We start from the raw sequence: 26,338 nt of genomic DNA on the forward strand, positions 1-26,338 counted from the left end.
TGCCTTGGGCAGTTTTAGGATTTCACCCCAGTAGGGGGTATGAGGCACTGACCCCTTCATTCTGGACTGACTTTGCTTTAGAGCAGAGTTATTACCTCTCCCTCCCTCTTCAAAACAGCTGCAGGAACTGAGGCACCACTTATGTGTGAGACCACATCACTGCCCCTGAGGCTTCAACCATTTCCACCATGCACTATCACTAGCTACTAACAGCCACTTCAAGAGATCTCCTAGCCTGCAAGGTAGAATTTTGTGATCAGTTCCAAAACCTGAACTGCCAGTAATGGTGACTTGAACATTTTATTTGATTTTTGGACAGTAACTTTTTCATTTAAATTGGACTTTACAATAGCCTTAACATGGCCTCTGAGAAGTTTCCTCTAGAAAGGTCTTTAAGCTTTTGCTTTTCAATAAGTAAACTCTTTACTGCTTTTCTAATGCTACTTTAAAAAAACAACAACAAAACTCTCAGAGTTTGGAGGCTTCTCAGTGCACCTGCAATAGTTAATTTCTGTTTTGCTTTCATGCATTCCATCTGGCAAATAGGAATGCACTATAATGGCTTGCCTAGAGTTGTTAAAAAGTTGTCTGTGAATATATATTGGAAAAAAATGGGGTTCATAAGTAAATGCATAATGCAGAGATTTGTGTATTCTGTATTCACAGCATAGGCTGCCTTTTGCTTTAAATGCATATTCATGTATCTTTGTGTACTAAGAATGCATGTGAGCCCTTTTGAAAAGTAGGCACTGTTCATACATAGTAGCTTCTTGGAATTAACTCATCTTTGTTAACTTAGTGTCACATAGTCCAAATTTAAAAAAAAAAAAAAAAGTAAGACCCTTGAGTATGCCAAGAGAAAATCTAAAGCTAGGAAACTTAAAAAACAAAACAAAAATTATACACGTTGTGTACACTTGCAAATTTAGAATAACACACTTTTCCCATTGAAATTTCACAAGTTTGAGCCAAATTCTTATATTCCACATTTTAATTTTAAAAGGATAATTTAAATCCAAGATTTAAATCTTTGAAAATATCTTTCTTATAGAAAACTTCAATGCAGTTTTTAAACTTACTGATTTCTGTGGAAAACCTTTCTTTTCTATAGAAATACTATAGTGCCCTTTCTTCCTCCCCATCTATGATTCCATTTCAATATTGTATGAACATTTGCCACTTTTGTAAATTGTGTGGACAGAATGTGTTATTTTCTAAGGAAATTCATTAGGAAATTTGTGAAAAATATAGGAAATTTTTAGAGACCTATTAGTCTATTCTTCAGATGCTCAGTTTTACAACTTAAATGATTTTCTCCAGGACATGGAGCTCAGAACAATAAAGTTTTTATTAATAGTCTAGTGAAGATCTAGTTGAACATGGAAACATTGTAATTTACAAACGTCTCAGAAATTTTTCACTTTTATTTCCTAAGACCTGAATTTAATATTCAAAAACAAGTTATCTTGAAGGGGCCATGGGTCTGTTTGAGCTTAAGAAAGTTATGGACTGTGTTCCTCTCAAATGCTCATAGCATGTCTTTGAACACTCAAAATGCTCATAGAATTTCAGGGCCCTCAGACTGCCAGCTCCCCCCCCGCCCTGCCCACTACCCCCTCGGGCTGATGAACACAAGTCAAAAGGCTGCTGTAAAGTTGTTCTGATAACGTTTTTTGAAATAAAGAAGTGTGATTAGGCCTCCACTAGAGATACTTTTGAGATGATACCACCTTCTGGCCTGGAATCATTAAAAACTTTATGTAATTTAGTAGCAGGTTAGGGAATAGAAACCACACTAATCTGCAGGAATAACAAGTTGATCAATACTGAATCTTCATGACAGTAAGATTTTGTTCCTTGGAGGTATGCGGGAGTGTGTGTGTGTGTGTGTGTGTGTGTGTCCTAGGGGTTATTCTGGGCAAGGACTAGATTATTTGCAATGGGCCAAAATAATTCCAGAAGAAATAAATAGGGAATCCTTGTAATTAATCCATCAACTAAAATACTTGATTCTTTTTATTGTAGCTCAGATATGACATTATGTGGCTTAGTGTTATCCGTATATTGCTGTCTTAAAATGTATTTGTCAACATGTCCAGGAACAGCTGAAGATGATGATGAATTAGCAAACTCAAGTGTAGTCCATAGTTGGCAAAAAATAAATTTGGTAGAAAGTTGGAGGAGCAGATGCTAAAGGTAGAAATGCAAAAGGTGTTTTTTCTCCCAGCATAAACCAGGGAGGTGTTTTCTGTTTTAGAGTTTTCCAGTCACCCACTAGAGCAGCTTCAGACTGCTCTGCCAGTAGAACTCCGTCCCCAATCCCTTATCTACTCCATCTTCTATAGGGAAGCATGTGGATTTCTTCACATCTGCACCTTACTATTAGGTAACAGTGCTGCGTCTACATGGAAGGCACCCTGGGCCCTTGAAAAACGAGGCAGAAATTATTCAAGGAGCTTGAAGTTCTTGTGAAATTTGATTCCAGTGGCTCATGATTTATAGTCAGACATCAAACCATTGCCTACCTTTTCAGGCTGAAGAAAGTGGAACTATCATAACTGGCTGGTGAAAAAAGGAGAAAAGTCAGCTCCCTACCCTGTCCCACATTCCTAGAAGAGTTTTTTGGTTTTGGTTTTGTTTTGAGACAAGAGTCTTGCTCTGTCACCCAGGCTGGAGTACAGTGGCACACTCTCAGCTTGCTATAACCTCGGCATGCTGCAACCTCCACCTCCCAGGTTCAAGCGATTCTCCTGCCTCAGCCTCCTGAGTAGCTGGGACCACAGGTGTATGCCACCACACCTGGCTGATTTTTGTATTTTTAGTAGAGATGGGGTTTCACCATGTTGGCCAGGCTGATCTTGAACTCCTGACCTCAGGTGATCCACCCGCCTCAGCCTCCCAAAGTGCTGGGATTACAGGTGTGAGCCATCGCACCCAGCCTAGAAGAGCTTTAATGAACCTTCCACAGTAGTAAATACAGAGACCACTGGTGGGAATTCCCATGTCAGATAGAAAAGGGCCTAAATCCAGTGTAAGTATCTATATTTGATATGTCCTTTTACACAGAAGTATAAGACTTAAAGGGAATATTCTGACTTTCGTGTATGAATCTGATCCACCCATCCTGTCATCTGGCATTATAATTTGAGCTGTTGATTCAGGGGTATGTGTTAAATCATATGAGTAAAAGTAGGCATTGAAAAGACTTGGGAATAATTGGGCAGATAGAATAGGTTCCATGGATCATTCTACCTGCCACTAGAAAATGTGAGCTCTCTCTTCATTTACCATGTTGATAATCAGGTTGTGACTTTTTCGTAAATTGTACTAGATACCACACAGAAATGTGACAATAACAGCTTTGGGGGCTGGACTGTTAAGTAGATTTTCCCCATCCTCTAGGTTACTGTAGTCTGTGCTCAGAGCTTGCTTTTTGGCCCCTATTGTTTTTTTGATTTTCAGAGATGAGCACATGGGGCAGTTAGCTTTTCTTCTGCTATGTTGCCTTAGTGCTACTAGATTGTGTTGTGGAGTTTTCTGATTTCTTCCCTATATAAGGGTACTAAGAGCTCCATAATGAAAAGAAGTTGTTATAGTTTCTCAAAATATTCTGGACCACTGAATGCACTTCTAATAGATTTTACACCTAATGAAGCTAGTTTCGTGGTTGTTAACTGATTTGATTATAGGAGGAAAAAACTTTATAATGAGCAAAAAGGCGGGGAGGAAAGTGTGAGGGGCATCACGTGGAATAACAGGGGCTTCAAAAAACAACCAAAGACAAAAGCCTATCTTCTGAAGACCAAAGGTCCAACTTTACTTTCTGGCTGGCACAACCTTTCTGAACTCCTTGAGTTTAGAATAGAGCTCCTGGAATAATAAGGCGGCCAAACTTAAAGATCAGCCCATACAGTACGGACCTGCTACTGATCTCACAGGCACTGAGTCTTCACATCCAGTGTCAAGCCCAGCCCAGCATATGGGGTGGAATGAGCAGAAAACACACATCAGTGTGTCTTGATTTCTCGCGACTGTGTAATGTGGCATGAGAAGTATGTTGTAGTGCCACATATTTCTCAATATGATGCCTTTTTGTCTTTTTTTTTTTTGCCATTTGCATCCTATTTCATAGTGCCAAAATGAATTTTTGTATCTCGTCTTGTCTTTTGTCCATTCTAAACTGGAGGATCGCAGTTAAGCCTTCCATGAATCCCATAGTTTGGGATCATTTACCTTACCATTATTTTGGATTTTTTTCTTATTACAGTGTCACTACACTGTATGCATGTGGGGAAACAAACATGTAGGTGCTTGAACATGCCCCACAGACACAGTTGTAGCCCTAGTATTTGTGACTGTCGTTATTGACACAGTGCAGACTTTACAGATGGAGCATTATGCTCTCAGAGGACTTTAAAAATATGTATATTAAGCAATTAACTTTCTGGAGTTGGAGTTATCAAAGCTTGCTGGGAAATTAACTTCTAAGAGCTCTGAATTGGATGGAATTCCATCTGGTTTTAGAGAACAATGAGCCTATATGAAATGGAGCTTTGAAATGTTTTTCTTGTGCAGAAATATGAACTAGAAACAAAAGTGCTAATCTAATGCTAAGTTTTCTCTGTGTACTGACTCAGTTGCCAGAATTATAATGAAAACTGTATTTTAGTCTAACAAATGTATAGAAATTTTTTATGTAATAAATAAAATTTTATAGGAAAGAATGTTATTGTCTACTGTGTTGTAACACTTCCCCATGCCCAGAGTGGTCACTGATAAAATCGTGGGCAACATCTTCATTTCAAGTTAGGTCAGTATGCTGCAAGGGTGCCCTAGAATTTCCTAACTATTCCTTTCTGTCTCTCACAGCATGTTCTGGGGGCCTAGGAATAGCAAACATAAATGTACTAAAACCAATTTCTGAAGTACAGAGTTTATCCACTGCCCAGCCAGGCTTCATAGCTGGAGTCTGAGTTACCATGTGAATGCTAAGATTGCAACTGAACTCAATCATCAGGCAGAGTAGAAAAGCCACCACTGGATAGTGTCCGTCATGGAAAACATTCACTGTGCCTGGTCCAGTGCCCTGCACGTGAATTGAAGCCTGGATCTGTACTGAGTTTAATGCATTTGTGAAACTGTGGTGTGCCATCATTTAGGCAATAGCTGTGCCCCATTTAGAGTTTAGAAAAATCAAGCTTTTTAAAAGCCAATAATTGTAGATAATATTAGGGACTAAGGAAGGGATGTTCTTCTTAAGTGGAAGACCTTTTCCAATACCATAAACCTCTCCTAATTTGTTTTGTTATTTTGGATTTTTCTTGAGAGGCTGCACTGTGAACTGTCTTATTAGCAAGTGTGAGCTGATGATAGTCCTGGTTGTTTATATCGTCCTGCCAAAAGAGTTGTTACAGAATATTTGTGAGGCGTCTTAAACTTAGCTGGAGGAATTTGGGATTCTGAAGACTGTTAACCAATCTGGACTGTTCTTTCTTTTTTTGAGTGGTTCTGATGCAGATTTACATGATTTCTATTACATAGACCACCTGATGATTAAAGAGCCTGTGAAAAGCCTCACATCTGAAAGGTACCTGAAAGTCTTTTCTTCCTGTTTGGCCATGGAATGCATACTCTGTATTTAACCTCAAATCGAAGAAAATAAAGAAAAATCTAGAGGATTCTTTTAGGAGGTACAGTACTTATGCACCCTATCTTAATATATAAGTGGTGATTAACACTTTAGCTGCTTTAAATAGCTGAACAGCTCAAAGCTCTTACAGATGTTGAAAGGTTCAGAAAGAAGCCAGTACCTCGTGAGGCTCTTTGGCCTCATGTCTTTGATCAGATGCTGTGGAACCAGCCACTGAGTTTGTGCCTCTGCCAGGGGTGTCCAATCTTTTGGCTTTCCTGGGTCACACTGGAAGGAGAAGAATTGTCTTGGGCCACACATAAAATATGCTAACACTAATGATAGCTGATGAGCTAAGAAAAAACAATTGCATATATATATATATATATATATATATATATATATACATTTTTTTTAAGAAAGTTTATGAATTTGTGTTCGGCTGCATTCACAGCCATCCTGGGCCACATGTGTCTTGCGGGCCATGGGTTGGACAAGCTTACTCTACACATTGTTTCATTTTTTTTTTTTTTAACTTGTGGCAAGTAGTAGTGAAAATAAGAACTGCTTTATGCCTTTAATTTGACAATGTGCCTCATTTACTGTCCCAATTCCAAGAAAAATAATTTTAGCAGATTCACCTAGGTTAAGTTTAGGATTCCAGAAAAAGTAAAGCTAAGCTATTAGACCATTTCATGGGCTTATCAGCAATTTCAATAGAAACCTTAAAGCTCTCTAGGTACTTACAAGCTCCCTGGCCAGGACTGTCAGACTAGAGAGGCAACAGGAAGGAATTGCCTTCAAGGCAAAACAAAGCGGCTTTCAGTCAATCTCAGGTTGCATCCTGTAACCTCACACTGGGAGACAGGATATTAGGTATTTGTGGTTGGTCTACTCACTCCATCTTCCAGAAAGGATTCTCACAGCTTACAACAAAATAAAACAATTTTAACACATACACACCACACATACAAGTTTTGTAATTAAGAGGCAAATCGAAAAAATTGAAGAAAGGATTTTAGCTATATAAGAAATCCTAGGCCAAGTGTAAGACTAAATTCCAAACTTCCTGTCAGTCCTGGCAAAGAGGAAATCAAGAAAGGTACATAGTTTTAATGTTAAATTTTAAAAAGCATAAGTAAAAGTTCAATAAGAAGGACTGGGCAGGCATTCACAATGAGGTAAATAATATTTAAGAACTTGGAATAATGTTTACAATATAGTTAGTGAAGAAAGCAGGGGCTCAATCTTATAAGATATGTAAGAATATTTATTTCATATAATTGAGATCAAGCAAAGCATTGTTGCCCGGGTGCAGTGGCTCACACCCTGCAATCCCAGCACTTTGGGAGGCCGAGGTGGGTGGATCATCTGAGGGCAGGTGTTCAAGGCCAGCCTGACCAATGTGGAGAAACCCCATCTCTACGAAAAATAAAAAATTAGCTGGGCATGGTGGCAGCGCATGCCAGTAATCCCAGCTACTCGGGAGGCTGAGGCAGGAGAATCGCTTGAACCTGGGAGGCGGAGGTTGTGGTGAGCCGAGATCACACCATTGCACTCCAGCCTGGGCAACAAGAGTGAAACTCCGTCTCAAAAAAAAAAGAGAAATGAAAATCATTTTAAATTGCAACATAGGTATTTTCTTCTTTAAGACTCCTGACTCTTCTGAAGTTGCCTACTGTCTTTGGCATTAACACCACCAATAATGTAACCTCCCGAAAGTACAATAATATGAAATATTGATTATTAAAATGGATAAAAAATCAGAGTTGCTTACGAAGCCCATTGAGTGTAGGTTCCTAGTTTGTGTGTGTGTGTGTGTGTGTGTGTGTGTGTGTGTGTTTTGAGACAGAGTCTCTTGCTGTGTCACCAGGCCAGAGTGCAGTGGAACGATCTCAGCTCAACGCAACCTCCACCTCCCCAGGTTCAAGCAATTCTCCTGCCTCAGCTTCCCAAGTAGCTGGGACTACAGGCACCTGCCACTACGCCTGGCTAATTTTTGTATTTTTAGTAAAGACGGGGTTTCACCATGTTGGCCTGGATGGGCCTGATCTCTTGACCTCATGATCCATCCACCTCGGCCTCCCAAAGTGTTGGGATTACAGACGTGAGCCACCTCGCCCATCGGTTCCCAGGTTTTTATAATTTATTTGCAATGTTTATATTTCTTACCCTCACATAACTTGAGAGTAGTAGTTTTAGCATTTTTTTTGAATTTTTGCAAGGCAGTCAACTTTTCAAAGGATTAATTTTTATAGAAATGACTTTTCATATCATTGTTTTTATCGATATACAATAATATTTAAATAATCCTGGCAGTAGGGTAACCACCACGCCTGCATAACATGTTGAAATATACACACCTGACCCTTGCTAAGCACAACCACCTGACACTGAGAATGAGCACACAGAACACACGCCTCTGAGCGGAAGCCCCTCTCCAGGAACATTCAGCATACAATAGTCATCAGCCAGTACATTCTACAGGAGGTTAGAAAAGATTAGTTAATGTGGCAAAATGGTTAAGTAAAAGTCAGCTATGAAAGCCATCTATTTACATAGAAATGATAATTATATTTATCTTTGTGGAATTATGAGTGATTTTAGTTTTTTCTTTGCTTATTTGTATATTTAAAATACTCCTCTATGGTTTTTAATAGGAAAAATTTATATTAAAAACAAATAGCCGGGTCAGATAAGAAAATGATAGGAACTAAACCAGTGTGATAAATTGCCAATGAAATAGAAGAAAAAGTTTCCAAAACAAATCGTATTATTTATAAGGGATTAGGCTGGGCGCCATGGCTCACACCTGTAATCCTAGCACTTTTGGAGGCAGAGGTGGGTGGGTCACCTGAGGTCAGGAGTTCAAGACCAGCCTGGCCATCATGGTGAAACCTCATCTTTATTTAAAAAAAAAAGGGGGGTGATTATAGCTAAAATAGAATATACCTCGAATGAATAAGGAAGGAAAGAATCCATTTGATAAATTGTATTTAGGACAGTTGGCTTTCAGTTTGAAAACAAATCTAAGTCAAATCTAAATGGATTTAGGATTTTTTTTTTTTCAGTTAGACAAGAGAGGTCAGGAGAAAGAGTGGAGAAGATTTGATAAAATGAGAGTAGAAGAAATAACAAATGATAGACTTGAAATAATAGGATGATAGAAATGTTAGGTGGGGATTAGGGAGATACCTCACATTTCATGGAAATTGTGATGAGTGAGGCCCATTTCAGATGCGTTTCCCAAGCATGCCCACAGCAGTGTGCTAAATGTATCCACTTTCAACAAACCTTTCCTGGAGACCTCTTCTGGTCAGCCAGTTATATTCTAGGAACTCAGTACTAAATTCTCCCTGATCTTAAGTAACTCACAGCCCAGTGAGGGAGGCCGAGAGCAGTGAGTGATGATAAGCAGCGGGTGCTTTGGAGCACAGAGGAAGGTGTTGTGGTCGTTAGGAGAAGCTGTCTCAGCTGAGTCTCGAAGGATGAGCAGGGATTAGCCAGATGACGAAGGGGTGGGAGGGCGATTCTACCCAGAATAGAAGCACTTTGGCACTCATATAGCAACATGAGGAATACAAGCCATTCAGGCTGTCCAGAGCAAAGAAGATGTGGGTTTGCACTGAGGGAACCACCCTGGAGAGGATATAGGAGTTTTATATGTGTGTTCAGACCTAAAGTATGAGTTGTGGGGAGCCTGTCACAGGTTCTAAGCAGAGGAGCGATTTAGCCGTGTGGAGACTGCATTGAGAGTGGAAATTTAGAAGGGAAAGACTTAGGAGAAAGGAAGCCTGAGCTGGGGCCTAAGAGGAAGACTGGAGAAGAGGAGGATTCCAGCGGGAAATCCAACAGCCTTCATGAGTAATGAAATTAAAGGGAAAGGGAAAATAAATCATGAAGGCCTACACTCAGGATGATGTGTGCCACCTTTTCCTTTAAATATAGGGTCTTATACCAGATGATCAGCTCTGATTCTCTACTTCATTGAATATCGGAAATATTTGCCTTTTCTGTTCACTGTTGTAAAAATCTCTGTCATAAAAAGGAGCCCATTAGAGAAGAGTTGGAGGTCCTGAAAATATTGATCTGTGCCAGCAAAAAATGTTTTCCTCTGATAATGATTTCTGGGTTTCAGCTCCAAACATAACAATGGCTTGTGTGGCTTAGGTAGCTGCAGACAAACTTTCTCTCAATGACTCCAACTCTGTTCTTCTACATTGTCACCCTAACCATTTGTGTGCTTCTATGCTAACAAGACATAACAGGCAATGTGTTTTTAGTGTATGTATGTTTATATATTTATGCCCCTTTTGTTTTCCAAAAAGGCATATATACATATTTAACCATAGGCTGAAGTGCAGTAATGCTGTCATAGCTCACTGCAGCCTCAAACTCTTTAGCTCAAGTGATCCTCCCACCTCAGCCTCCTGAATCGCTGAGACTACAGGCATACACCTTTACGCCAGCTTTTTTTTTTTTTTTTTCCCCGCAGAGACAGGGTCTCGCTTTGTTGCCCTGCTGGTCTCCCAACTCCTGGCTTCAAGCAATCTTCCTACCTTGGACTCCCAAAGTGCTGAGATTACAGGTGTGAGCCACCATGCCCACACCAAAAAGGTTATTAAGCTAAAAGTATAAAGGCAGACATAAACAGGAAGAAACAAATATGCCAGACTCTAGGACTGATACGGTCACAGTGCATTGAAGGCTTAAACTCTTTCAGCAACCCGATAGGAAAGGAAAACACAAAGATCTATAGAATGTTATTCTCTAGTAGAAGAAGGTTTATGCATTCCTCAATTTACTGTGGAAGCAAAAATAACCCACATATGGCTCTTAAATTGGGATTTGGAGATGCTAAGCTGGGGAAGTCCCAGCATGTAATTTCCTGATGCTTTAACTGAAATTGCTACCTCATTCCTTATTCAGGTCTGCCTCTATTATGAGTTACAAGACATGGTCTTAAGTGTAAATAGAAAGATAGCCTTCATTTATTTCAGATATATTTACTGAGTTCTATCTTTATTAGCTAAGGATACCAGAATAAAAGACCCAGTTTTCTGTCCTCTGAAAACTCACAGCCTATTCAGGAAGCAAAGGAGTAAGCAGATGATTGTAATCTAGTGTGCCAGCCACTGTAATAGAGTTAACTCAGGAGGAGCAGGGAGAACCACCTGAAGGTGGGAGGGGCAGGGAGGTGGGGCTGTAATAAGTAAATAAGCATTTGGGGAAAGGAAGGTAGAGAGTGTCCAAGGAGGAATAGCATGTATGAGGAAAGGATGACGTATCTGTGACTCTGTACTGCACTGTAGGTGTGGGGACACGAAATCGGAGTGGTCAGTAGGCATCAGATTTTGAGGGTCTTGCAGGCCACCCTAAGGGTCTCGATTCTTGCTGAAGAAAATGAGGACTCACTGAAAGATTTTAAGCAAGGGAATGTTTGGTACCCTGACAGCAGTGGGGAGTATGGCATGGGATAAGTTGCTTCTGGGTCAGGAAAACAAAGTGAAAAGACCATCATAATGTCCCATGTGATTTAGAATGAGGACTTCAACTAGGGCACTAGCAATAAGAATGGAGAGAAAGGGCAGGAGGCTGAGGCAGGAGAATCACTTGAACCCGGGAGGTGGAGGTTGCAGTGAGCTAAGATCATGCCACTGCACTCCAGCCTGGGTGACAGAGCTGGACACCATCTCAAAGAGAAAAAAAAAAAAAAAAAAAAGGAATGGAGAGAAAGGGATATATTTAAAAGCTAATGAACTGACAGAATCATCAGAAATGGATGATTGGTTGGTGAAAGGGGCCAAGTGAAAGACAGGAGTCAAGCGTGAATCTCCAGGTCCTGGTTTGCATGCAATACTGCATTAGAAAATAATTTGCTTTTCACCTGGAAAGAACCACATTTAGATGAAGCCATATTTACTTTAACAAAGAGACAAGATAAAATAACAGAAAAAGCACTGACTAGGATTTGGAGTATTGGATTTATTGCCAGTGCCTCCAGTTCACTTATGGGTTGTTTTCCTCCCTGCCTGTTTTCTTGCCTATAAAATGGAATATGCTCAGCCTGTGCTGTAGAACTACAATGATAAATAAACTGAGGGGACAGGAATATGCTTTGAAAGCGATTAAATACAAAAGAGTTGTTATCTCCTTATTTTCTGATGCCTAAAGGAGCCAGCATATTATAAGGAAGAGAACAAAGGTCTTGGGATTATGGATATAGATTTGAATCTGTCTCTGCTGCTTATTGTATAAGCTGGGTAACCTGGGAAAGCCACAACAGCTTTTTGAGATTAAGTATCTTCCTTTGTAAAATGGAAATAGTCATGTTTTATAGGGATTTTGTAAGACAATTAATTTGTTCATTTCACTCAGTCATTACCTAACAGATATTTAATGAGTACCTACGATGTGTTAGAAGCAAAGAATATAAAAGTGAACACAAGCTAGAGTCTCCACTCTAGTTTTATGTATAAAAGCTAATAGTGGCTGGGCGCGGTGGCTCACATCATAATCCTAGCACTTTGGGAGGCCGAGGTGGGCAGATCCCTTGAGACCAGGAGTTTGAAACCAGCCTGGGCAACATGGTGAAACCCCATCTCTACTGAAAATACAAAAAAACTAGCCAGGCATGGTTGTAGGCACCTATAATCCCAGCTACTGAGCAGGCTGAGGCAGGAGAATCTCTTGAACCCAGGAGGCAGAGGTTGCAGTGAGCCAAGATTGTGCCACTGCACTCCAGCCTGGGCAACAGAGCAAGACTCTATCTCAAAAAAAAAAAAAAAAAAAAAAAAAAGCTAATGGTGGGATATGGTCGAAATGGCAGAGCAGGAAATTCCAAAACTCCATCCTCCCACAAAAGCAACGATCAAGTTGGCAAAGACTGTCCAGTCAATTTTTGCCAAATTCCAGAATCTATAAGAACTTACACACCAAGGCAAATGCTAAATGAAGAAATTTCAGTAAGAGAGCATTGAGGCATGTTAACTTATTTGCATACCATCCCCACTCACCAGCTTAGCAGCTGCTATGACAGTGGTGGCTCAGGCAGGTTTCTGATGTGGCTTGCCTATGCCCAAGTTAGCAATGTGTGGTTGGACCTTGTTCTCAAAAAAAAAAAATTGTGGTTGGACCTTGTTCTCAGAAAAAAAAAAATTGTAGTTGTGTGTTTTGAACTGTCTGGTGGCTCTCTGAAGGATCAACTCAGGGTTTAATCTTTGTGTCACATGCCTCAGAAGCTTCTTAGGGCTGAAGTGATCTCCCAGGTGACATCTGTCAATAGCACTTAAAGGCATATATAGTAACTGCAGCAGCCTGTGGTGAGGAATAACAGATGTGGCAAACAGCAGACAGATGGAAGCCTGGGAAAGAACAGGCTAGAAAAGGACATACGCAGAGGAATAACAGCTTTCCGAAGCTCCTGCATGTACCAGGAAATCTACAAGGCCACACACGTGCCCAGGGCTAGATACAGGAAGGACCTGAGAAGACCACAAACATTCACCCCTGGCTAACCTTTTGATGCAAGCAGGAAGTAAAGGCTAAAGCAGAGCTGTGAACAGTCTTGCTAAGTGTTAAGCAGTGCCCCCATGGAGAATGAATGTGCAAACATTAGAAGGTGATCTCTTTTTTTGTGGCTCCAGGTATTTAAGGAAAATTCAATCAAATCACTAGCTGACCACAGCTAACAAAACAGAGACTTCAGTGACCACACACACACCAAAGAATACAGTCTCTACAAGAAATAGTTCAGAAAAGTCATTAAACAAATTAACAGCTATAACCCACAACCAGCAGGAAGAACAAACCCTAGGGAGGTGGAAGAATCTGATTTCCAGAGTTGCCACATTATAATATGCAAAATGTCCAGTTTTCAACAACAATAAGAAATTACAAGGTACACAAAAAATAAAGTGAAGCCCATTAGCAGAAGAAATTAACAGAAACTGTCCAGATGTGGTGGCTCACACCTATAATCTCAATACTTTGGGAGGCGGAGGCATGAAGATTTCTTGAGACCAGTAGTTCAAGACCAGCTGGGGCAACATAGTGAGACCCCATCTCTACCAAAAAAAAAAAAAATATCCAAGCATAGTGGCATGCATCTGTAGTCCTAGCTACTCAGGAGGCTGAGGTGGGAGGCTTGCTTATAGTCCCAGGAGTTCAAGGCTGCAGTGAGCCAAGATTGAGCCACTGTACTCCAGCCTGGGTGACAGACCAAGACTTGATCTCTTTTAAAAAACGTTTTTTTAAAAAAGGAACTGTCTTTGAAGAAGCCCAGATATTTGACTTCCTTGACAGAGACTTTAAATCAACTGCCTTAAATATGCTCAAAGACACAAAGAAAGTGAAGGGCAAAGAACTAAAGAAAATCAAGAGAACAATGTTTTACCTAATGGAAATATCAATAAAAAGATAGAAATGATTAAAAAGGGGAACTCAATAGAAATTCTGGAGTTGAAAATAACTGATATCAAAAATTCACTAAGAGGGGTTCAGTAGAAAGAATCACTGAATTTGAAAATAGATCAACTGAGATTATTCAGTCTGAGGAGCAGAAAAAGAAAAGAAGGAAGAAAACTAAACAGAGCCTAAGAAACCTGTGGGATACCATCAAGCATACCAACATACACATAATGAGAGTTCCAGAAAGAGAAGAGATAAAGAAAGGAGCAGAAAGGAATATTTGAAGAAATATCTTTTTAAGGTCTGGGCTATTAAAAAAAAAAAAGAAGACTACTTGAAGAAATAATGGCTGAAAACTTCTCAAAAGTGATGAAAAACATGAATGCACGACTAAGAAGCTCAACAAACTCCACATAAAATAAACCCAAAGAGATCCACACCAAAACAGATTATAACCAAATTGCTGACAAAGAAAAACAGAGAATATTGAATGCAGCAAGAGGGAAGTAACTCATCACATATACATGATTCTTAATAAGATTATTCCCTAATTTCTCAGAATAGTAACCCTGAGAGAAATGTATAGTAACCCTGAGAGAAAAATAATTATTAATGAAGAATTCTTTAGCCAATGAAATTCTCCACCAAAACTGAAAGAAGGCCAGGTGCAGTGGCTCATGCCTGTAGTCCCACTGTTAACTCCAGCACTTCAGAGGCTGAGGCGGAGGATCACCTGAGGTCAGGAGTTTGAGACCAGCCTGGCCAACATGGGGAAACCCTGTCTATACTAAAAATACAAAAATTAGCTGGTCATGGTGGCACACGCCTGTAATCCCAGCCACTTCAGAGCCTGAAGCAGGAAAATCACTTGAACTTGGAAGGTGGAAGTTACAGTGAGCTGAGATCATGCTATTGCACTCCAGCCTGGGCAACAGAGAAAGACTCTGCCTCCGTTAATAATAATTTCCTATCTAAAATTGACATAAATAGGCAAAATCCATAAAGACAGAAAGCTTATTCATGGTTATCAGGTACTAGGGGAAATGAGGAATTCCTGCTAATTGGAAATAGGGTTTTCTTTTGGGGCGATGAAAATATCCTGAGGCCGGGCGAGGTGGCTCACGCCTGTAATCCTAGCACACTTCGGGAGGCCGAGGTGGGTGGATCACCTGAGGTCAGGAGTTCAAGACCAGACTGGCCATCATGGTGAAACCCCATCTTTAAAAAAAAAAAAAGAAAATATTCTGGAACTATATAGTGGTGATGGATACAAAACTTTGTGAATTTATTAAATGCCACTGAATTGTACACTTTAAAATGGTTTAAATGGTAAATTTTATGTTATATATATTTTACCACAATAAAAATACATGTAGAAAAGTTAGAATAGTTCAAAGAATTTTTATATATACCTTTCATCTACATTCCCTAAATGTTAGTATTTTAATGAATTTGCTTTATCTTTTTCTCCTCATTTCCACTCAATCTAGCTTCTGCCCTTCTCCTTCCTCTTCCCCTGCTTCCCTTTTCCTACCTCTTCCTCCCTCTCTCTTGCTCTGTCTCCATTTCTCTCTGTCTCCATCTCTCTTGGTCTCTCTCTTTCTCTCTCCCTGTGTGTGTGAGTGTGTGTGTGTGTGTGTGTGTGTGCACATTCTACAGACCTTCTTTACATTTTAATAGTTGTCCCACTAATGTTCTTTAGGGAAAAATTTTTTTTCTGGTCAACAGTCCAATCTAGGATCACACATTGCATTTCATTTTTATGTCTCTTTAATCTCTTTTAACTTGGAGCAGTTGCACAGTCTTTTTTTTTTTTTTTTGTCATTCATGACCTTGATATATTTGAAGAGTCGGGCCATTTATTTTTCAGAATGACCTTCAATTTAGGTTTGTCTAAAGTTTCCTCATGATCAGATCCAGGGTATGCATTTTTGGCAGGAATGCCACAGAAGGTATACTGTGTCCTTCTCAGTGCATTGTACCAGGAGACACGTGATCTCATTTATCCCATTACTGTGATGTTGACTTTGATCATTTGGGTGAGGTGGATCTTCCTGGTCTCCCCAATGTAAATGTACTGTTTCTCCCTTTGTAATTGATAAGTATCTTGTGGAGAAATATTTTGAGACTATGAAAAATTCCTGTTTCTCATCAACTTTTCACGTATCTATTCACATTCTTCTCTGAAACAGCTATTACCGTTGTTTTCATAAAATGGTGATTTTCTAATTTCATCATTCTTCCTATATTTATTAGCTGGTGTTCTACTGTAAGAAAAATCTTTCTCTTCTTGCCCACTTATTCATCAAATAAATATTTATTCATCAAATAAATATATATTTGTCAAATAAATTTTTAGTTACTCATCAAATACATATTTATTTGTCTAATAAATATTGATTGTTCATCAAATAACTAAATATCAAATCCCAAATTGTTACTTTTTTCTGTTATCCTCATTTGTTTTTATGCCCACATTGTCTCAGATTTAGCCAATAAGAATGTATTCAAGCTGGCTCCTGTACTTTTGATCTGTCCCTGTCATTCTTTGAGTACTTCCTTGTTTACTGACACAAGCAGATGTTCCAGGCTCATCTTGTGCTTTCCTCATCTCAACTCTGTAATCAGCCAAGTCTTCAAGTGAGCCCTGGTTCCTTTTAAAGGAAACTCGTATTTGGAAACCAAGGTCTGGGCACAATATGTGCTCTTTGTGGTAGCTATTCTGTAATAGCGACCACATAGTATACAGCAGGAGAAACAAAATGACCCTGCATTACTTTTTATAGGTCAATCCACACCTGGAATCTAAACGAATGGGAGTGTTTTCAGAGACAAGCCTAGAGAAGATTATCTACTGGGAAAGGAGACACCTTGGGGTAGAGAAAGGGAAAAGCAATGATTACTATATTCAAGTATATAAAGGGATGTTGTCGAAGAAAATTGTTTCTATAGTCATGTCCTGAACCCCTAAAGGGTTCTAATGGTTGGAAGAAGAGAGTTCTGTTTTATTAGTAATGTTAATTACTTATCAGTAATTAACATGTGTTAATCACCTATTACTATCAGACTGCGGCAGTGAGTGCTGATTGCCCTGCTATTGATCTTCTGCCCATCTTCCTCATGAATATAACCCAGATATCATTCTGGTTAGCAAAATGCCTTACTAAAATATTCACCTTTCCATACTTCCCTGAAGCTTGAAGTGGCCATGTGACATAGTTCTAGTCAATGAAATATAAGCTGAGGAATAATGACGATTTCCAAGAAAATTTTGCCTTCGCAATATAGGTGCTGCCCATCCTCCTGGTTTTCCCCTTCTCTGGCCTGTCTGGAATGTAGATAGGATACTGCTTGGAGGAACGAAAGACATCTTACAAACACTAACAAAACCACAGACCAAAGATGGCAGAACCAAAAGACAGAAGGAGCCTGGTTCCCAGAAAGCGTTCTCATATGATTTCTCCACACTTGGGCCTGCTGTCTTCTGGGTTTACTGTTACATGAGAAGAATGAATCTCTTTCCTGTTTAAGCCACTATAATAGGTTTCTGTTAAATGCAGCTGAGATGCAATCCTAACTCAGGCACTATGCTAAGTCCTAGGAGGGGAAAGGCCACCTAGTGAGGTCACTGGATTTTCCTGCTTATCAGACAGAATGTGAGGAAGATTTCCAAAAAACTGAAACAGTACCAAGATGGACTTAGCCCCAGGAGGAGACGTGATCCCCCTGACTACAAAGGAATGTGTGTAGAGATACTTTTGCAGCTGGAATGTTATAAAGCAGTATTGAGCACAGAGTGAAAGGCTAATTCAGTGACTCTTTTTTTTTTTCTTTCTTTCTTTTATTTATTTATTTATTTTTTTTTGAGACAGAACCTTGCTCTATCGCCAAGCTGGAGTGCAGTGGCACGATCCTGGTTCACCGTAACTTCCGTTTTCTGGTTTCAAGCACTTCTCCTGCCTCAGTCTCCCCAGTAGCTGGGGCTACAGGCACGCACCACCACACCTGGCTAATTTTTGTATTGTTAGTAGAGACGGGGATTTCACCATGTTGGCCAGGATGGTCTCGATCTCTTGACCTTGTGATTTGCCCGCCTCAGCCTCCCAAAGTGCTAAGATTATAGGCACAAGCCACCGTCAGTGACTCTTAGAGTCTGTTCTAGTGCAAATTTTTTTCTAAGGGTCAGAAAGTTAAAAAAAATAGTAGGTGGACTCAGGGCATGCTGTTTTTGCTGGACAGTTAGTGTTTTTTATCTGTAGTCTGCATTTGGATACACGATTTTCATTAAAGTTTCTAAGAACACATGCTCCCCAACACCCCCTGGGTAAACATATTACAGCAATTTTCAGTTTCTAATGAAATATTTGTTTGTATTTTATTTGTGGCAATCTAATTTATCCCTTTTTTTGCTAAAATTTTTATTTATCTTGGATTTACAATGTTAATATTGCAGTAAAACATAGCATTTTTGAGTTTTAGATACTAATGGATTTATTATTTTTATCTGTGTTTAAAGTCATAGTAGTCTGGGCACCGTGGTGCACACCTGTGGTGCCAGCTACTCAAAAGGCTAAGGCAGGAAGCTCTCTGGTGCGGAGTTCTGGGCTGTAGTTCACGATGTTCACACCTGTGAGTAGCCACTGCACGAATGCTTTTGTCCTATAAACTAACTAGTAGGGATCAATTTGTTGGCAGAGTTTCTATAAATATATGAACGCTCTTGATGAGAAGAGGAGATTTTTTTCCTCTCAGGATGGAAGTCAGGTTCTCTGGTGGGATACTCACCCGTGAAACATAAGAAAGGAAATGTCAAGACTTCACTGGAGTCTGTGGTTAATCTCAAGCCTGAGGTAGGAAGACAGACTGCACAACTTTGTGAAAGTACCCAATGGTAACTGGCAAGTTGTTAAGGGAACAATAGATGTTTGTTGAGTGAATCAACAAATGAATCTTTTGGCAGCCTGATTGTTTCTGAGTCGAAGCTGTGAGATGATTTTGCACTGTCCACATAGGATGGAAATCAGTGTTTCTCAAAATGCATCACTATAGGGGATGCAGGGAAGGGAAAAAGGCAGTGTTTAAAACAGAAATTACTCAGGGTTTCACTTCAGACCTGCTGAATCAGAATCGCCACAGCCGGCAGAACGAAATCTGCGTTTTAACACACCCCAAGCCAATCCAGAGGATTCTGCTGCATCATGAACTCTGAGAACTATGGACACACATGCTGTTCCAGCTGAAGTTTCCACGGAGGGACAGAACCCTAGAGCGAGGCAGGCGTTCCAGCTGGAGCAAGGTTTTGGGGTGGTCGTCCTTGAGAAGGCAGCCATAGTACATGTGCTTGTCTCTAGCGACACCCGCTGGTTGAGAGTGACAATTAACAAACAGCCCCTGAAATGACACAGGTGTTTTCTCTAATGGGGCCTCCAATACTGAAGGCATTTAGTGTTTGCATTCTAACAGTGGTAATTAATATACCCAAAGCCCCAGGTATGGGACACTAACTTTTATATGTGTATCCTCTTTTCAGTGGTTTTCGGGTGGAAGCAATATATACATGAAGAATATTGTCCTTCAATTATCTTATACGTTTCTTAGAACGAATGTTCCCGTTTTATGTTCATTAGAAACAAGGCCAAGTTTTGAATATCCTCTGAAAGGATTTACTGAACTTTTTTATTTTTTAGACAGAGCCTTGTCGCCCAGGCTGGAGTGCAGTGGCGTGATCTTAGTTCACTGTAACCTCCACCTCCTGGGTTCAAGTGATTCTCCTGTCTCAGCCTCCCTAGTAGCTGGGACTACAGGTGCCTGCCAACACGCCTAACTAATTTTTGTATTTTTAGTAGAGGTGGAGTTTCGCCATGTTGATCAGGTTGATCTCGAACTCCTGACCTCAAATGATCTACCCACCTCAGCCTCCCAAAGTGCTGGGATTACAGGCGTGAGCTACCACACCCAGCCTACTGAACTTTTTGACTAGAGAATTTGTTCACTGTGATTGTTTTGTGGAAATAAGAAGAAGATAATTCTTATCTGATATCAAAGACTCCAGGCAAGATAAAGAAAAAAAGTACCTGATATCGTAGAGGAAAATTGGTTCATTTACTTTGCTGAGCACCTACTATATGCCAGTCTTCCCCTCAGGGAGCTCACAGTTGATAGGTGGAGAGGGGTAGGTGTGGTCAGTGTGGCAATGGAAGTTTGTATAATGTGTCAAAGCAGTTGGTGGGGGGCGACAATTCATTCTACTGGGGTGGGGTCAAGGAATAAGTTGAGGCCTGGGGAAAAGGTGTGTTCTTCCAAATCCTGCACAGACATCACCAAATCTGAAGTTCCCAGAAGACAGACTGGTGTGTGCTAAGGCATACAGGTGTGAAATAGCATTTGCAGCATATGCACTTGGAAAGCAGTAACCTCCAAATAATAGGTTCTTATAAAGTGTGAGGCTGGAAATGATAAGAGATGAGGCCAAGGAGTTAGGCCGGTTCTCACTCACCTGCCAAGAAGGTTAGATTTTATCCTGTAGGTGGTGAATAACCGCAGAATAGTTTAAATTTAAGATCTGCTTTTTATCAGATTGTTTATCCCACTGGAATATCAATGCACAAAGTATAGAACCTCCTATTTATCTTGACAGTGGTCAAAACTGAGTCAAAAGGCCTAAGATTATATCTATTAATTGAGTATTTTTTTGCAGATTAAACACAAAAAGTCCCAGTCCCTTTGGAAAGTCTCTTAATATACTGGTAATTACATTTGACCTGTGTGGTGTAAAAGGTTTTTGTTTCGGTTTTGGTTTTAATGTAGATATTTAACAGCTGAGTTTCTGAGCCCTTTATGTCTGAGCTTCTGCTCTGCCTCCTCTCCTTGTCCTAACAGGGACTCACACAGAATAACCCTCACACAGACCCCAGAAAATCCCATAGGTGTCTTTACTGGGGCCAAACGCTGAGCACCAGTTTCTAGAACCTGAGGCTTGAAGTAAACCAGTTCATTGTTTTCTGCATCATTTTGCATGCTTTTAAAACAATAAGTATAATGGATATATTGCCATGTTGCCTTTCACAGCAAGGTAAGATGCTCACTTTGTGGTCATGCAGATGATCAGGACCTTCCCTCGTGGAAGATAGATAGATAAAGAATCCCTTTGTTTCACCCTCCTCCTTCCTGCTTGGTCTTCAGCCATACCATGCATGTCTTTATGTACTTATGGTCTGGTAGAAAAGCATGCTATTTGAAATCTGATGGGTTTGACTTTGGTTCTTGCCTACCCCATCACCTTGGCAAGTCCCTTAACTTCTCTTTATTTACCTGGCAAAAGGAGCTAACAATACTAATAACACCTTCTCTTCAGGATTGAGTGAAAAATATTATTACATCCTGAAATCAGCACCCAACACACAGCAGGTCCTTAATAAATGCTAGGTCCTTTCCATTCTTTTTCTATCTCCCCCTTGACTTCAGTGAGCCATCAGAAGGCAAGGAAGCAGCAGGCATGGTGGCTTACACCTGTAATCCCAGCTACTCAGGCGGCTGAGGCTGGAGGATCACTTGCAGTCAGGAGTTTGAGACCAGCCTGGGCAACATAGCAAGACCTTATCCCTATTAAAAAAAAAATTCTTTTTTAAATTAGCCAGGTATGGTGGCATGTACCTTAGTCCTAGCTTCTCAGAAGACTGAGGCAGGAGGTTTGCTTGAGCCCAGGAATTTGAGGTTACAGTAAATTATGACTGCACTGCTACAGTCCAGCCCAGCCAATAGAATGAGACTGTCTCTAAAAATGATGATAATAAGAAGTAAATATGTTTTAAAAGACCAGGAAGCTCACAGCCTTCAATTCACACTGCAGCAGTAGTAACTGGCCATTAAAACATGTTGTTCTGTGCTGTTCTATGGGGCTTACCTCTGGAACAGGTTAATTAAATAAAAGCAATCTTTTTAGCTTACAGATTTTCTGTCTTGATGTCTTTGTAACAATGTTAAGCTCTTTTGGGTATGGAGTCTGACAGTCATTAACCAGCCCCCACCCTTCCTACTCTCTTGTTGTTCCAAGAGAACCCGGGTTCTGTCAATATTTGCTCACCAGTAGACATGGGCCACACCCTGATGTGACCCCCAAAGCCAGGCTTTCCTGGCCTATGGGTGAAGCCGCCCCAGTTGCACAGATAAGCAGCTTGTGCCTGACTGGGCTGGCCCCAAATCAGGAGAGGATCTCTTAGCCACTCATGCTGAATTGTGACTTTCTTATTGGCTGATATTGCCTAACAGACTGTGGTTTCTTGCTCATTGGCCAAGTCAATAGCCTAAAGGACCTTACTCTAAAAAATTTAGCCAAAAGTTAATCTTTGACTTAGGCAGACAACATTTCTGGGGACAGACTTCATTGCATGTAGTTTGTTCTGTCTGTACTCATCTACTCTTAATATAATATTTTGGATATGCGAAACTGTTGGCAGATTGTGACTGAACAAAATTTGGCAGTGAACTTGACAATCAAAATAGAGCCAAGTGACAAAAGTTTGAAAAAGACAGAAAAGAAAAAGACTTACAAGCTGAAGAACGCTAGCATTAGCATCGAGACATATGTTTTTTAAAAAAATGTGAGTTTGCAAAGCTGTTGCACAAAACAGCACCAATAGAAACGCATGCCCAAGGGCGACTGCAAGACGAAGCTGGTGCCTGATATGGGGAGATAATGATGATCCTGAAATATTACCCTGCTGTGTTTGTACTTGAGGGATTTTAAAGTATGTTCAAAGTAAATTCTATCTGTGTTTAATAAGCTCACAGGATAAGAAAGGGGATTGTGCCTTCATTGTAGTTTTACAAAAAGAATATCTTTCAAGACATACACAAGACAGGAGAACCAGCCTTTGGAAAGACCATATGTTGCAATCTGGGAATTAGAAGGTTTGAACGTCTATACTCCGCGAAGCCTCTTAACTTGCTTTGGAACTCCCAACTTACAGGTATAACCAACTGTTAATAATTAATAGAAATTAATTTAGTAATTTCTACCGTCTACCTAGTTCAAAAGTTCTCTTAGAAGGCAACGTGTTTCCATGCTGCCTGCTCTGATGGTTGGAGAGCAAAATCTGTTGCTTCCTAACTCCTATGCAGTGCTCCTTGCTCTGTCTTCTGGAACAGCAGGTGCCTGTGCTGTTCAGCAGCCCTTGGAGCATTTGATTAGAGGTCTCTTTTGTCTGCCATTATTCAGAACAAATGTATGGTCTCCAACCCTCCCATCCCCCATCCAGGATCCCCTGACCCTGACGCAGGCGGAATGCACCCTGTTGCCTTGCATCACCCCAAGGTTTTGGCAGGAACAGAGGAAAGAGGCCAAATGTCCTATTTTACTTATTTTTAGAGTAGTAGAAAGAGCAAGGCAGTGAAAACACTTGATTAAATAAAAGTTAGGATCATTGGTAACTTTTATTATTTACAAAATGTTGGCGTCCTATTGGGTATGGAAAATTAAAGTTACAAACACACTCTCCCTTGTCCGGGTATAAGGGAGAGTTACAAAGACTCTTTTCTTTACTGAGAAACACACATTCCTTTTTATTATATCTTTCTTTTTTTTTTCTTTTTTTGAGATGGAGTCTTGCTCTGTCGCCCAGGCTGAAGTGCAGTGGCTCCGGCCCACTGCAACCTCTGCCTCCCGGGTTCAAGCGGTTCTCCTGCCTCAGCCTCCTGAGTAGCTGGGATTACAGGCACACGCCACCATGCCCAGTTAATTTTTATATTTTTAGTAGAGACGGGGTTTCACCATGTTGGTCAGGCTGGTCTCAAACTCCTGACTTCATGATCTGCCTACTTCACACTCCCAAATCTCTCAAAGTGCTGGGATTACAGGCATGAGCCTCTATGCCCGGCCTCTTTTTAAATTTTTTTTTCCAAATTAAAAGAAGGGCCAGAAAGTTGAATTGATTATGAGTCAGTGCCAAGTTTATCCAAAATGGATGGTCTAGATATGCGTGCTGTTGTGTCTCTTCAATGTCCTACTGAGCTAAGCACTGTCAGAGTCTGTTCAGAAAGATAGATATATAGCATAGTTTCGATAAATAGAAAACATTCAGAAAATGTTGAAAAAACTAACAAATATCCAGAGTTCCGTAGGTTTAACCATATCATTTATTTTTAAAAGGCAGATGTTAAGCCTTTTAAAAATTATTTTACCTTAGAATTATTTAGTTTCCTTATAAAACAATACCTGGAAGTGGTTCCTCTGGTTTTCAAATGTATGGTCTGATCAATAAAATGCATTAATCCTTTATGAATTCGATGTGCTGGAACGGCATACATTGCTCCTGGAACAGCTGTCATTTATTGGACACTGTTCTTCCTCTTACCTGGTAAGCAAAAGCTACTGTGCTAAGGGCTTTATAGGCATTATCTTTAAGAATCATGAGACTGGGGGTTGTTCCCATTTTAGAGTTGAGCACACAATGACTCAGAAACTTAAGTTGTGTTATAGAGGTCAGAGAGCCTCTAGCAAGTCATTTAAGTGCGTGTTAGAGCCACAGTCATGAACAGAGTTCTGGATTACAGGAGTTTATCCAATAACCCATATTCAGAGAATACAGCAACAACACTCATAATCCAGTCTTGCATTAGGTTCACAAGACTTCAAGAATCTCCTTTCAATTCCTTCAGCACTCTGGTGCATTGTCAGTATTTTTCAGGCTTGCGCAGGCCTAACTTTTCCAATAACTTCAGACTCCTGGTAGAAGTCACTATAGTACTGTGCATACTCAAGTGTTTCGCTGAGTGCCAGTTGAGAGAGGTGATATCATTAGGTTGGACTCTCCCACCTGAGTTACAACAGTGAGGAAATCCACCAACTTCCTTTTTTTCTAAAGGTCAGAGTTACATCTAGCAACTTAGGTGCTCAAGCCAAGTAGTAGAAGTTTCCTCTCAAATCAACAGGGTGGAAGCTGGCTCTATACTGAACAAAAAGGGGCCCTCATGTTGCGGGACTCCTGCCTTGATCATGACCTTGGGTCTCCTGCTCCATCTTTCTCTATCAGCTGCCATGAGACAGACCCCGGGATAGGACAGACCTGCCTCATATGCTGGAGAATTGCTGTGACCATTTGGTTAATTAGAGGACCAAATTTGCATTGTAAAATGGTACCCTCTAAATTATAATTTCCGGGGGGTAAAGCCTTTTTTCAGTGGTCTGGACGAAGTTAAACATTTTTTTCTTACAAATTCTCAGTGGCACCACCAACTTAAATAAAGAAGGAATTTTAGCTTATTTGTCTGGTGTCCAGAGTCAAACAAGTTTGTGGGTAGAATATCCAAGTCATTTGTATTCAAACTCTAGAGTTCTCCATAACCCTTCCTTCTCCCCAGTCATCTCCTAACTCCTAACGAGGAACAGAGGTAGATTTATATCAGGCCCTGTGTGGGACATATTAGGTAGCCCTGTGTGGAGCATAATAAGTACTTAATAAAGTTTAGTTATCAAGTGAACAAAGGAAAAGTGGGAGGGAAGGAAAGACGGAGGGAGACTTAGAACCTGAGTGTTTGAAATCTAATGTTAATGGTGTGAGAAAACAGCTCTTTTAAAAGTCATTTGGCAATGTGTGTTAAAAATCCCAAAACTGGGCCAGACATGGTGGCTCACGCCTGTAATCTCAACACTTCGAGAGGCCAGGGCAGGTGGCTCACCTGAGGTCGGGAGTTCGAAACCAGCCTGGCCAACACGGCGAAACCCCGCTCTACTAAAAATACAAAAATTAGCTGGCCGTAGTGGCACACACCTGTAGTCCCAGTTAGTTGGGAGGTGGAGGTTGCAGTGAGCCGAGATTACCCCATTGCACTCCAGCCTGGGCAACAGAACAGGCTCTGTCTCAAAAAAAAAAAAAAAAAATCAAGACTGTGCACATTCTTCACCCAGCAATTCTGTGTTTAGAAATTAAGGATATGTGGGCTGGGCCCAGTGGCTCACACCTGTAATCCCAGCACCTTGGGAAGCCAAAGCAGGTGGATCACAAGGTCAGGAGTTCAAGACCAGCCTGGCCAAGATGGTGAAACCCCATCTCTACTAAAAATACAAAAATTAGCTGGGCGTGGTGGCACATGCCTGTAATCCCAGCTACTCAGGAGGCTGAGGCAGAGGAATCTCTTGAACCTGGAGGTGAAGGTTGCAGTGAACTGAGATCGCACCACTGCACTCCAGGGCAACAGAGCAAGACTCTGTCTCAAAAAAAAAAAAAAAAGGAAGAAAGAAAGAAGAAAGAAAGAAAAAGAAAGAAAGAAAGAAAGAAAGAAAGAAAGAAAGAAAGAAAGAAA

General features: G+C 40.5%; 1 protein-coding gene across 1 annotated transcript in view; it reads left to right on the plus strand.

Moving 5' to 3' along the window:
• Positions 1-26,338, plus strand: part of SLC44A1 (solute carrier family 44 member 1) — a 183,396-nt gene that overhangs the window by 142,084 nt on the left and 14,974 nt on the right. The gene's annotated exons all lie outside the window — the stretch shown is intronic.

The sequence above is a fragment of the Sapajus apella genome, unplaced genomic scaffold, assembly GCF_009761245.1.
Source record: "Sapajus apella isolate SASKATOON/1434 unplaced genomic scaffold, GSC_monkey_1.0 scaffold46, whole genome shotgun sequence".
In the NCBI taxonomy this organism is placed as follows: Eukaryota; Metazoa; Chordata; class Mammalia; order Primates; family Cebidae; genus Sapajus; species Sapajus apella.